We start from the raw sequence: 15,035 nt of genomic DNA, 5'->3' as shown, positions 1-15,035 counted from the left end.
AGAAAAAGAAACAGATCTGAATTATATAATTGATAAATATTGTAGTAAAGCAGGTGAATCAATTAATAATGATTATCAACAACTAATGGTGTCGTTTCCTGAAAATACAATATTAAGTTCAGGTTTGAATGAAGATGCATATGTTAATCAACAACAACAACAACAACAAGATCAACAGTTTTCAAATACCTATTACAATGCACCTCCAAATTTATATCATGAACGTTCATTGACATTCCTTAATCCAACAGTGTCACCATCTACCTCAGGAGCAGGAAATACATTACCCACTTTGGGTTTATCTCTAAATACAATTTCAAGTTCAGATTGGAATGAAGATGTATATGTTAATCAACCACAACAACAACCACAACAACAACAATTATTAGTATCTAAAGATCAACAGCTTTCAAATACAAATACAAGCTACAATGTACCTCAGATACATGCTGATGGAAATTTAAAGCATGTACATTCATTGCCACCAACAGTGTCACCATCTATCTCAGGAGCAGGATCCACATCTGGAAATTCATCATCCACTTTGGGTTTATTATCTCTTTCAAACCAAGATGAGAAAATAACAAGGGAAGTGAGTTTATTATCTCTTTCAAACCAAGATGAGAAAATAACAAGGAAGCGGAAAAAGGAAGAAAGGAAAAAGAAAAAGAGGGAAGAAAAGAAAAAAAAGAAGGAAGAAAAGAAGAAGAAGAAGGAAGAGAAAAAGAAAAAGGAGGAAGAACTTTCTGCAAAGCGAATAAAATATTTGGTTATACAAACTATAAAACAATCATTCCCAATATTATCTGAAGAACCTCAAACCCCATTGACTTTGCCCTCATCATCATCATCATCATCATCATCATCATTATCATCATCATCATCATCATCATCATCATCATCATCATCATCATCATCATCATCATCCAAAAAAAGAAAAAAAAAGAAAAATAGTTGTTAACATTTAGTTGGTTTTGATTGTTAAGGTTTTAAAATTTTCTTCATTGTCAGTAATAAATAAAAGAAAAATTTGAATTAGTTAAACCATGTACTGTATATATTTTTTAGTACAAATTAATAGATCTACTAAAGAATTGGAATCTGCTATGAAATATTTTTACCATATGCAGCAAAAATAGAGCTGTATAGTCCTTCGAATGTAGAAGCTGGGTGTAGTGGAGTTTCGAGAATATAATAAGTTTTTTTGTTACAAAAGAATAAAATGAAACCTTTTTTCGAGGAACATTTTACTTTCATCCTAGACTGAGAGAGTGTGCTAGCCAAAGCTCCTCCGTTTTAAAGCTATTTATTATACATTATGGATGTTTTAATAATTGAACTAGTTGAAGCTCTGAGGACAGAATTAAATTACCTACGGGACAAAGTACAGCAGTTGAAAGAGCATCAGGCGAAAAGAAATGAGGAGACCAGCTTTAAAAAAAACACTTGGAAAGTTGTTAAGGATAGAGGTCTTAAGAAAACTTTGGTAATAAATTATCTATCAGCTCACCCACAAGATGAAATTCATTCAGATTACAGTGCTTAAAGTAACAGTTACCTAATTTTTAATTAAAGCTCTTCTAACTTTTGATATATATTGATGAAAATATCCTTGAAAAAACAACTATTCTAATAAAATTTTAATCATCACAAACACTTTATGACCTCTTGTTCTTTTAAGCTTTGTATAACAGCAATTATAAAAACTTAGCCCAGACTTGTCACTGGCTGTGCTTGTTCTGCCTGACTTGTCATTGGGTGTGCTTGTTCTGCCTGACTGACTTGTCACTGGCTGCGCTTGTTCTGCCTGACTTACTTGTCACTGGCTGTACTTGTTCTGCCTGACTGACTTGTCACTGGCTGTGCTTGTTCTTCCTGACTTACTTGTCACTGGCTGTACTTGTTCTGCCTGACTGACTTGTCACTGGCTGTGCTTGTTCTTCCTGACTTACTTACTTGTTCTGCCTGACTGTGACTTGTCACTGGCTTTATTTACTTAAATCATTATTACCATTGAGATGTTGAGGGTAATTATAACTGTATATAATTAAAGTCAGAATCATCCTTTATTAACTTATTTACCTTAAATTAAACCTCACATTAGTACAAGCCAGGAATTTTTGGGGGGTGCCTAATTTAAAAAATCAAAACTATTAATAATGTCATCAATTCTCATTATATATTTCTACACAATAATAACTCCAATAATCATATGTCTATTCTCATATAAAAATGAACAGTAGACCTAATAAAAATGGGCACACTAGATGTTTGTACATGAATATATTTTTCATTTAAAACACTTTTAATAACCATAGGAAAGTTGGAACCAAACATTATCACTAGTCGTCCTTTGAAATTTTAAGTATACTAACGATAGTCATATAAAAATTCCCAATTGGTTCATTGATTATAAGTATATTGGCATTTGAATATTCTTTATTAATACAAGTTTCTTTAACTATATGCCTAATATACCCGTTTGGTAACCATTTAACTGCAGTTATATACTCTAATCTTTCTGTGTTTTCTGTTGGAATAATGCTCACACCTCGATTCAGCAAAAAAGTCTCAACCCATCCACCACGAGCATAAATAGACACCACAGTGTCCTTTGGGTTTATAAAACTCATTATTTCATCAAGTTCCTTCTTGGTAAGTATATGCTTTCCAAAAATATAAATGTGCTCTTGCCAATAACAATCGTTAGCATAATTACATATATTTTGAAGATGTTCTAATCTTATTTTTGATGCACAATTTAAGACAGTAGATTTCGGCTGGAAATAAGCAATCTCACCTTGCCAAGATAATCGTTCATCTTCAGAAAAGAAAGATGAACGTGGATAACCATCTATTGGTAGTTCAGGGTGGAATTGAGGTGAAAATTTATTATTTATATGATGTCCCCAGAATGGAACATGTGCAACTGAAAGATCTTGCAACAGAATGTGATCTAAATCAACTTCAATATTTACTAACTTAGGTAGAGAGGATTTCTTTTTCTTTGGGTGTATCATTAACATTATTAAATGTAAAAATGCACCATGAAATAAATCTGTTTGGTTGCCTTCAGGAAATTCTTTGATTATTATGATATATGTACTGTAAAATAGAATAATTAAATAAAATAAAGTTAATATAACCTGATAACAGTTCATATAAAAAAAAAGAAGTAACATTAATCCCATACTTAAAACCATATAATAACCATGTACTCCATAGATTAATTTCCACATAAAATAAGTAAGCATTAAACATGCTACTAGAAATAAGACATTTGTGTCATCTATAGTACATATACCAATTCCTAAGCAGAAATATATAACCATATATTGAACTTGCTTCCTGCAAACTTCTCTGTTTCTTTCACATATTAGGCAAAAAAGAAGTGCAACAAAATTCACTTCTCTAAGCCCTGAATAATACCAAAAAAGACCACAAAGAACTGTCCACAGGTTAAATATGTGTGTACTATAAACATCATCTAAATACAGTTGAATTTCATATGAAAGTGGTTGCCAAATGAAATCTTCTAACAGCAACATCATGATGATAATGATGATGATGATGGAAGCCAATCAATAAGTCTATTCTTACTTAAACATCCTGTAGACAAAAGAAAAAAATATGATTTAGATTATTTCCACACCATACAACACATACATACATAAATCAGCGATGTTTCTTATATTTATAGACTTCCCCATCTTTATATATATGAAGATCAATAGTTCGAAGAATATCCCCTAAACATTCTAAATTGTTTTCAGATTTTGTTTTAGGAAGGCAGTTTAATCTTTTAAGATTTTGTTTTGGGAGAGAACAGAGAAGAATAGTCTCTAACCAATTTACACATTTAAATTTTTTCATAAGTAAATTATACAAATTATATATAACAATTCTTGTTACTTCATTGACATATTTTACAGTAGGTGATCGATTATATACATTACTTAAATTATCTTTTAGGTCATATATATCGGTATGGGACAGAAGAATGGGTTTAATACATCTTTCATTCAATATAGGTTTTCTAATTAGAGAATAAGGTATTTTTCCTTGTATAATCCAAATAGATTCCATAAGAGCCCATCCTTGATATCGTAACGTATTTTCTAAGAGAATAATGTATAATTTGATAATATGAATTCTTTTTAGGAGTTTGTATAAATAATAACTAAATTGTCTTCGAATAAAATCAAGAATAAATTCACATCGGTAATGATCCCATTTTCCATTTATTATTAAAAACCCAATATTTTGACATATATCTATATATGTGTCAAACATAACTGATATAATATTATTAAATTCACTATCTAACATATCAAACATTGGCAAATAAATATGCTTTATATTATAATTATAAAGATTAATTGAATAATTTAATATATCAATAAAATATTTACCAACTAAAATTTTAACTTGTGAATCAGTAATAACATCTCCCATTATTTTTTTATTTAATAAAAAATCAAATGGTATGGTAAATAAATTTGTTTTTGGTATACGACTACACTCAGGAACAGTACTTACTGTGATTACAGGAACAGATGAACTGGTCTATAAACCCTCATAATTTGCCTGTTTATATACCTTCCATCCCAGGTATACAATAATTACTATCTCTATTATAATCTCATTTGTGTTATTATTATCTTTCCATAAAATATAGTGAGACTAAGACGTGGAGGTAGGGGAAGGGGGATGGGGGTGCATCCAAGAATCTCTCTATCAAGTCGATAATATGGCCAGATTCTCTACGTCCTTATTTTTGCAAGCGTCCATGAACACATCATCTTCTTCATCAGTGAAGTGTAGCTACTGCCATCCTTGACCCCGACTCAGAACTTAATTTAACCCCCCATAAATATAAAAATTGGTGTTCTATGATAATGTATAAATACTATAAACCTCATTGAGATGGTAACTAAAATACAAAGTTAGTTGGTATAGTTTGACAACCTGTTGTAACATATCTATATTTATAATATAATAATTAATATATGGTCAGTTTAAATGTACATTTTTTTATATAAAATAGGATGAAATAAAATATTAATATACAGTTATTCCTCATCATTGATATTTGCACATTGAGCACATATTAAATCAAAACTATTAAAACGTGTAAATCTTACCGCTACCATATCACACCAATTGATTTTTTGTTTTAGAGCAAAATATTCATCCTTTAGAGATTTAGAACAATGAAGACAGTAGTGGCGTTCACTTATATTAATTTCATTAAATGTCGCCAATTGTTGTCCAAGAATTGTATTAATATCTTTTTCAAATGAATTATTCAATTCAATTTCCAATACATCAAATTTTAAATTGTTAGTGATTGTTGCAATCATATGATGTTCACAAATTACATCTTTTCCTTTAAATAATCGAACTAATGAAAATGATTGGCATAGTTTGAAATGTTATTAACATATCTGTATAAATGATATAATAATTATAACTTGGATGATATTCACCATTAAAGGTGCATTTTGTTTTTAACCAAAATATAAAATCTGGTGTTCTATGATAAGATAATGCATAGGCACTATAAATCTCACTGTAAGTTAACGGAGGTGGTAACCAACAATTGCATTCACCATCATATTCATGTCGGTCATATAAATTATATATAGAGAGAACATCATCTAGAAATCTTTGAAAACTCCCATCTATTGTAATAACACAAAATTTTTCCATATAAGAATTACAATAATGGTCATAACAGTACATATATATACTTGAAATAGATGAACAAATAACTAAAACATTGTCTTCACAACTCCTTTCTTGCACCTGACACATTTCAGTACTTACAGGAATTATAAAGTTACGTAGTCCCAAAATACAATACATAATCCAACATAAATCCTGATTCCTCTTACTTACCATTAGTAGATATACATTAATATTTAAATTATAAGCAGGGTTTATTTTGTTCAGATAAAATGTTTCTAAATTTGATTACTGAAATTTCTTTCAATTTTTGTCTCCAGTCTTCCTCCCTATTAATATCAGAAGAATCTGGCATAAGCACCAATACATCAAAAGAAAAAGAAAAAGAATTAAACATAGAAAATGAACAAATAGCATTTTGCGGTAACTGTTGTACAAGTGGTGATTGTGGCTGCGATTCGATAATTAAAAATTGCAAAGATGAATGCCGCTTTACTATCTTCAAAACTATACTGACTATATCCACTCCAGGAACATAATCGACACGTGTAATTTCACCTTTACTTGGAACATGATTGATTAGAAGGGCCTGTTCACAATAATATGTTTGTTCTGACGATTGAAGAATTATATTTTCTGTCAGATAGAGTGCAGAATGTACCTTATAATGATTAATATTAGATTGCTGTAAGTTTTGAAAAGAAAAAAGAAAAATAACTGTATATCCATAAAAAATATCCAGAACAGTTGATGTGGGATACATTCGAAGACAAATATTTAACAATTGTAAAATTTCATCTGTATCCCGAGAGAACATTGTCATAGCTGTCACTAAAGACCACACATTGTTTTTGTTTATCATACCTTTTAAAGGATGATTAACACTCGTCATTGTTTTTAATGTTGATGTAAACATAGGATGATCATTCAATAACTCAAATAGTTCAGAGTCTTTTTTTTCTTGACCCATTTTCGACCAGTTATTCATTTTAGTCTCGATCATCTTTAGAAGGCCTCTCATACAGTATCTTCCATCGGTTATGTTGTATTTGATGTAACATAATTGTTCCACAATATAGGATGCATTGTAAAGAGACAAATTACCATCTTCATTGCTATGTAGAAGTGGACTAGGGAAAAGAGTATATGAATCCCATATTAATCGATGATAAAGAGTGCGGAATGGCATGTATGACGAGTCAAGAATAACATGGCTCCAAATTTTACAAACTCTGGAACAAATAATTAAAAGATGACGATATGGAACAAGTGCAAATATGTTTTCTAATAACACCTGTGGTAGGGACGACATTTTGGGGATTAGAGTTTGCATCAACACCTGTTGTATTACAGTGTTCAGTAAGCAAAACAGTAAGTAATTTAAGTATGGTAGTAGTAGTAGTAGTTTTTTTTTTTTTTAATCAGGGATTCAAATCTCTTTTTTTTCAACTATCCATCAGGGTGTTTGTGACTGCTGTCACATCTGCACACGTTCAATGTTGAATATACTATCCAATATCATTGGATACTAACCAGAAAACTAATCAATATCGACATAGTATAGAGTATATAGTATAGTGCTGGATACTGGAAAACAATCCAACATTGAATGACTCATTCAACATTGAATTACTCATTCAATATTGAATGGTATTCCAATATTTAATATAATATCCAATATCACTTAATACTGGAAAACTACTCAACAGGATAAAAACAATAACATATTTGACTTTGGTTGCATAATTACTTTATTTTTTAAAAATATCTGAATTAAAAATCATATAATTAAAAAAAGAGAAAATTAAGAATGAATAATCTACTGTCAACAATTATTATGTTAATAATATTAATTATTTTCCTAACAGTTATAGTAGTCATTAATTCACGGAAAAAATCTAAAAATACTAAAAAATTATATAAAAAGGAAAACAATTACAATTCCATCAGCCATGACACAACACCAAAGTCCATTGAGCTAATAAAAGATGTAGGAGGAGGAGTGGGAGGGGAATTACACAACGTAGGAGTAGTGGGAGGGGAATTATACAACGCAGGAGAAGGAGTAGAGTTACATGATGCAGGGGAAGGAGGAGCAGAAGAATTACAAGACGATGGAGAGGGAGGAGGAGGAGGAGGAGGAGGAAGAGGAAGAGAATTACAAGACACTGGAGAAGGAGGAGTAGGAGGAGAATTACATGATGCCGGAGAAGGAGGAGGAGGAGGAGGAGGAAGAGGAAGAGAATTACAAGACACTGGAGAAGGAGGAGTAGGAGGAGAATTACATGATGCCGGAGAAGGAGGAGGAGGAGGAGGAGGAAGAGGAAGAGAATTACAAGACACTGGAGAAGGAAGAGGAGGAGGAGGAGGAGGAGGAGGAGGAGGAAGAGGAGGAGGAGGAGGAGGAGTAGGTGAATTACAAGATGTCGGAGAAGGAGGAGGAGGAGAAGAAGGCGGAGTAGAATTACAAACAAGTGAAAATGAGTCCTCTGGCGTTCCTCACGTCATCAGTCAAATGGAATCCGTCGAACAACCTCATGAATTACTTCAAGAATTATTACAATCCTCCACAGATTCGTCTAAACTTCGAAAATCCCAAATGAAATTCAAACTTATAGAATCATTATTCTCGCCATTTATCGAAGACATAAAAACTTATAAAGGTCTCTTTATTGTTCCCAAACCACCAATTTCGTATAATCCTAAAACTATTACTGAAACTGATAAGACACTAATTCAACCCTTTAATAAATTCCTTAGTTATTATGATGAAATCCACAACTTTACCAATGGTTATTCTGCATATTACATAAATAAACTATATACAAATTCTAATATTGATAGGGGATATTATACAAAAAATCCAATTATATTAATATTTCCATGGAATTTCCATAATTTCACACCTGATATTTATACAGATCGACGTGAAATAAAAGACGTCAAATTAAAGAACAATTTAGAGGCATCACGTAAAAAATGTCGAAAGGAAGGAAAACGATTTTACATGAACAAATTGTTGATATCATGTACCCATGCTGCAAGTCAAGATATATTTAATTGTGGATTTTATTCGGACAGTTTCCCAATGAAAGAAAATTCACTACCCCCATTCGTGGTTATGAAACTTGAACTCGAAGACGGTCATAATGAGGTGGAATGTAAAATGTTAGCTAAGAATATTAATTCCTCAGACACATTTGCTAGCATTAAATTTAACATTTATGTGGAAGTCGAGAAAGAAGAACAAACAAAAGAATCACATGGAGGAGGAGAATTACAAAATGCAGGAGAAGGAGTAGGAAAGGTAAAAACTTCACAAACAGTAGATGGAGGAGGAGGAGGAGGAGGAGGAGGAGGAGGAGGAGACCCACAAACAGTTGGAGGAGGAGAAGGAGGAGGAGGAGGAGGAGGAGACCCACAAACAGTTGGAGGAGGAGAAGGAGGAGGAGGAGGAGGAGGAGACCCACAAACAGTTGGAGGAGGAGGAGAAGGAGGAGGAGGAGGAGGACCGACAAACAGTTGGAGGAGGAGGAGGAGGAGGAGGAGGAGGAGGAGACCCACAAACAGTTGGAGGAGGAGAAGGAGGAGGAGGAGACCCACAAACAGTTGGAGGAGGAGAAGGAGGAGGAGGAGGAGGAGGAGGAGACCCACAAACAGTTGGAGGAGGAGAAGGAGGAGGAGGAGGAGGAGGAGGAGGAGACCCACAAACAGTTGGAGGAGGAGAAGGAGGAGGAGGAGACCCACAAACAGTTGGAGGAGGAGAAGGAGGAGGAGGAGGAGGAGGAGGAGGAGGAGACCCACAAACAGTTGGAGGAGAAGGAGGAGGAGGAGACCCACAAACAGTTGGAGGAGGAGAAGGAGGAGGAGGAGACCCACAAACAGTTGGAGGAGGAGAAGGAGGAGGAGGAGGAGGAGAACCACAAACAGTTGGAGGAGGAGGAGGAGGAGGAGGAGGAGGACATAGAACCCCCCACCGAAAAAAAGATAAAAAAAACTGGATTCAGTTTAGTGGAAGAAAACGTATTTATCTTGACCCAGACGCTGGTCTTATAGAGTCATATTAATTTTATTTACTCTGATATATAAAAGGCCCGGAGATTTTATATACTCTGGTATATAAAACGTCAAAAAAGTATATAAAACTATCAATTGAATATAAAATTAAAGGTTCCCACCAGGCTTCTGTGCTGGCTAGGGTTCAAGTCTCCTGGTGGGAAAGTGTTCTCAAGTTGTATAACTTCACTCTCATGTTTAGGAGAGTTGTGAATCAAGCATAGACATTAGTGTTCTCCCATATTAACAGGGACTTGATGAAAAACGTAAAAATGATAGTCATCCTTAAGAATTATTTGACTCTAAAATTCAGGGATGGTCAACTTCTTGGGCTGCTCCCAAGAGAACTGTTGCCGTCCAAAATGTCCATAACACGACGTATCACTGTAAATTGGTCTCTTTAAGCCCAGCTCCTTGACAATATGTCCTAGTCGTAGATCAAAGTTGTGGTTAACAATCTTCAGAAGCTGTTTTGATGTGTACTGTGAGGTGCCATAGTGGAAGATGCTGATGCTTATGGGGTGCACAACACTAATGGCGTAAGATACCTGAACCAAACAGCGTCTACATAATTTGTTTTTCACCAGTGACTTGGCAACCCATCGGGCGGCATAGGCCGCTGAGCGGTCAATCTTTGTGTAATCTTTGCCAGAGAATGCTCCCCCGCCGTGAGCGCCCCACCCACCGTAAGTGTCAACGATGATTTTCCTACCAGTTAGCCCAACGTTACCTTGAGGTCCACCCATGATGAATTCTCCGCAAGGGTTGATGTGGTATTTCGTTTGAGTATCTATATATTTTTCAGGAATAATGACCTTGATGACCTTCTCTAAAACCTCGTCACGCAAAGCTTCGACAGTAATTTGTTCCGAGTGCTGTACAGAAGCGACAACAGTGTTCACTCTTTTGGGAATAACAGCTCCTTGATCGAAGGCATACTGGCATGTGACTTGAGTCTTACAGTCAGGTCGCGCCCACCAGAACGTCCCATCTCTTCGCAGCTCTGCAATCTTCTGATTGAGACGGTGTGCCAGCATAATAGTTAAGGGCATGCACTCGTCGGTCTCATCAGTGGCATAACCAAACATCAGTCCCTGGTCCCCTGAACCAGTGTTGTCATCACTGCGCCCGATGTGTACACCATTAGCAATCTCCGCACACTTTTGCTCCAGGGCCAGAAGAATATTGCAGGTCTTGTAGTCAAAGCCCTTTCGTGAATCATCAAAACCAATTTTCTTAACAATATCACGCACAATTTGTTGATAATTAACTTGGGCCTTGGACGTAATCTCCCCACAGATCAGGATCATACCAGTTTTGGTACACGTTTCACAAGCAACTTTGGCGTCAGGGTCCTGGCTAAGATGGGCATCAAGCACTGCGTCGCTGATCTGATCGCAAATTTTGTCGGGGTGGCCTTCGCCTACGCTCTCACTGGTGAAGAGGAACGTCTCATGATCTCCATCCATGCTCTCAGCACACTATCCTGGGGAACGAAAATGTTACTCTAAGTACTCTTGAATTTGGGACCAGGTTTCCTTGGCTAGATTTTAACTAAATAAAAATCCGTTATGTAAAGGAATATTATTAAAAACATTGACCTAATTGTGTGAAGAGAGAAAGAGAGAGAGAGAACGCAAACCTGGTCACATGGAGAGAGAGCAACTGAGCAACTGTAAAGCAAGTGTGCAGCTGCTCTGTCTTATAACAAAACTGTGAGTCAAAAAAGAATATGGATCATTTATTTTATTTTGAAATGATTATAAACCATTAAAAAAAAACATTATTACTCATTCTAATTGGAAGAGTGAATGTATAATTTGGTAACCTGTAATCCTTAACTCTTTATGAACATAATAATTCCATCTGGTGAAAGGGATAATAATAATATTGTGTTAATAATTATAGAAGTATTTATTAGTCATATATAAAAATGTAATAGAAGGAACAATAAGATTTGAAATTCAATTCATATATTTCCAACCAGTCTCCAAGGTAAACAGCCTCTGTCAAATGGTAGATAAGATACATTATAAATCATCTTTATTATATGTTGTTAACAAAAAGCTGCTGTACGTGTGGACATTTGTATCCAAGATGTTTTTTCTCTATTATTAATTCTCTCCCGCAACCACCACATTCTCTTTTTTTGGGGGTTTCATAATGATTGAGATGACGATGATGTTCCCTAATAATACTTCTAATTTCTAGAAGAGTCTTGGGTATGAAGTATTCAATATGGTCTCCGTCAGCGCCTTCAGCTGCCAACACATCTGCGCGTTCATTTCCATAGATTCCAACATGGGAGGGAATCCACAGGAACTTGACAACTCTTCCCTGGTTGGTTAGTACCTTCACAACTCTCTTAATTTCAGCGACTATTGAAAGATTCTCGTCCCGATCTTTATTTAGGCTTTGCAGTGCTGCTCTCGAATCGGTGCAAATCACTGCACCAGTAGTATTCTGTTCAATAATATACCTTAACGCCATAGCAATGGCAGTTAACTCTGCTTGTGTTGAAGAGGTATAGTTCTCAATGCGCGCTTTTTCCTCATTTTTGGGAGGAAAAAATACATCATCCTTCTTAATTACCGTGTATGCTGCACCCGCCCGGCCATTAATAGGATTAGATGACCCATCAGTGAAGATTTGATCTAGTTCATCTCCAGCTTCATTATAAATTTCCTTAAGATACTTGTGGCTTATTTCTTTGTGTACCATGTTGGTTTTTTTCTTTACCATATCATTGATGATAATCCTGCACGAGTCATTCAGGGGATCCACCCAGGGAGGTAATCTTTCTACAGGCATGAGCTCACGAGCTTGTTGAAGTAGGTGAAGATCTTCAAGGTAGCCGACTGCTCTGTGATGCCATTTTTTGCTTCTCTTGTTTCCCCCTGAAAGTAGCACAGAGCTCAATTTTTTTTTAGCCATGTCATTATAATGGGGATCTCTGGCAATCCTAATTGCAAGCTTAGCATTCAGTTCCACAATTCTTTCTTTAATACTGGGAAGGGATAATAACTCTTTTTGTAGATTGGACATTTCAGCAGTTTTTTTCTTTGGAACTCCAAGAATGATTGAAATGGCTTCATCCTGTATGCTTTCTAGCCTATTCATATCACTTTGTGAATAAGTACATAAAACAGGTGCTGCGTTGTCAATGACGGAGCGTACATAGTTTGTGTACATCATTTTAAGTACAGCAATAGAGGCTCTATGGCCATCATTCCAAGTCATAGCTTTCAGTTTCAGTTCCCTGAGTCGACTTTTGCATGTTCCTATGATTTGATTGAGCTCCTCTTTCTTTCCCTTGTTTGAACCGACGGTGACGCCAAGGTACCGATAGTGGTCAACCCATTCAAGTGTTACACCATTAATTTGCAGTTCTTCATTTTCTCTCCGCTTGCGATGGGAGTATGCTTTTGTCTTGTTTGTGGAGAGAGTGAAACCGAGCTCAATACATTTCCTTCCAAGGAGTTCAATGGCCTGTTTTATTTTATCAAAGGTGGGAGCTTGTATTAGGACATCATCTGCATATCCCACTAGTTGTGTTCCTTCAGGAAAATCAATATTGGCAATTGCATTCATAAGTACATTGAATAGTGTAGGGCTTAAGACTCCTCCTTGGGGGGTCCCGAGTTCCATATTCATTGTTCTTGAGATTGCTCCATTGAAGTAGACCTTAGCTTTCCTCCCTGTGAGGTAGTCTTCAATCCATTTCATGAGTCTCCCCTTGACACCCATACATGCAAGCTCGTCCAGGATCGCAATTCCCTGGGCTTTGTCGAAGGCTCCTTTTATGTCAACAAATACAGAGTACCTAGCCGTGTCATTAACCAGGTAATTAATTATACAATTGGCTGTGCTCCGTCCTTTGACATATCCATTGACTCCTTCCCCAAACCTACCTATTTTGTGTAACAGTCGTTTTAGGATGATCTTTTCCAGCATCTTGCAAGTACATGACACGAGACTGATAGGTCTGTAATTGCCAGGGTCATTCGGTTTTGGTATGGGAACAATTTTGGCGTGTTTCCATTGTGTGGGCAGAACTCCATTTAGGAATGATTTGTTAAACAATAGGAGTAGTGGATTCCCAGGCACTTCACACAATGCATTAAGTATGTCGTAGGTAATGCCATCCTCACCAGGTGCTGTAATTTTACCTCTCTTAACAGCCGCCCTTACTTCCTGGGCTGTGATAGGTTCTCCATATTCGTCCTCACTAGACTGTGCTCTCGCTATTCTAGTTCTTCTGTCATTCTGTAGCAGGATCTGTTCCATGACGATTTCCGTTGAGAGGGAGGATGAGGATGCTGCCTTACTCCACATGTGAATTAATTCTTCAGCTTTACTCTGTGGATCTTTGCCTCGAGGCATTTTCTTCCGAGGGGGTCTTCGTCGAGGCGTACGGCGCTGAATTCTAAGACAACTTTCAATTTGGTGATTAAGGTCATCAACAAATGTATCAATATCTTCTGGGATTTGGTATTCCCTGAACCAGTCATTCATCCTGTCTATGAAGATTGGCTTCATATCTCGTCTGAGTGATAACCACCTTCTTTTATTTGACTCATTCTTTCTCAAATTGTTCATGTCGACAAAGGTAATCAGTGTGCCCGGTAGTCACAACATAAACTTTTGCCCAAGGTATATAATATGCTACTGACATCTGTGTCAAGTGAAATTGAACAGGAGTACCTCCTCTTTTATATCCCTCTATAAATCAAAAAAAATATATTTTTTAATTTGTTTTCTTTTATTAATCCAATTATCCTTTAATTATCGAACATTATAATTTGTTAATTATATATTGTTTTGAATGGGAAAGATGCTTACATACATACATACATACATACATATCTCAAAGGCATAGATTAGTTTAGTAAAGTTACTACAAAAAATTCAATATAATAGTAGTAATTAGGTTACATTTGTATACTACAGGACTTTAGGACTTTCAGTTGTGTGGGCCTAGCTAGTTTGTTTCCCCTTAGCTGGCAGAATACCACCCCCCTGCAACAGCATTTATAGGATTCATGGGGCATAGATAAGACCAAGGAGTATGCTTACCTCTACAATTACAACAAAATGGAAATTTTTGTTTCTTTGTACACTCTTTAGAGTCATGTTTATTACCACAGTACTTACACCTGGGGTCGTACTGACATTTCAAAACCAAATGCCCCCAATAATAACACTTCAGGCATAATTTTGGCTTCTCTTGGTATTTTGAAACTTTTCTATAGCCTAGTCCTTGTACAAAATTTTTTTTAGGAGCCTCACCT

The 15,035-nt window shown here is 35.6% G+C and overlaps 1 pseudogene; it reads right to left on the bottom strand.

Annotated features, from left to right (window-relative positions):
* Positions 1 to 10,058: 10,058 nt before the first annotated feature.
* LOC138366676 (S-adenosylmethionine synthase pseudogene) lies at positions 10,059 to 14,259 on the bottom strand (annotated as a pseudogene).
* Between the last annotated feature and the right edge of the window lie 776 nt (positions 14,260 to 15,035).

Source organism: Procambarus clarkii, chromosome 20, assembly GCF_040958095.1.
Source record: "Procambarus clarkii isolate CNS0578487 chromosome 20, FALCON_Pclarkii_2.0, whole genome shotgun sequence".
NCBI lineage: Eukaryota > Metazoa > Arthropoda > Malacostraca > Decapoda > Cambaridae > Procambarus > Procambarus clarkii.
Note: the sequence above shows the minus strand (reverse complement) of the source record. Positions and strands in the feature narration are given on the sequence as shown.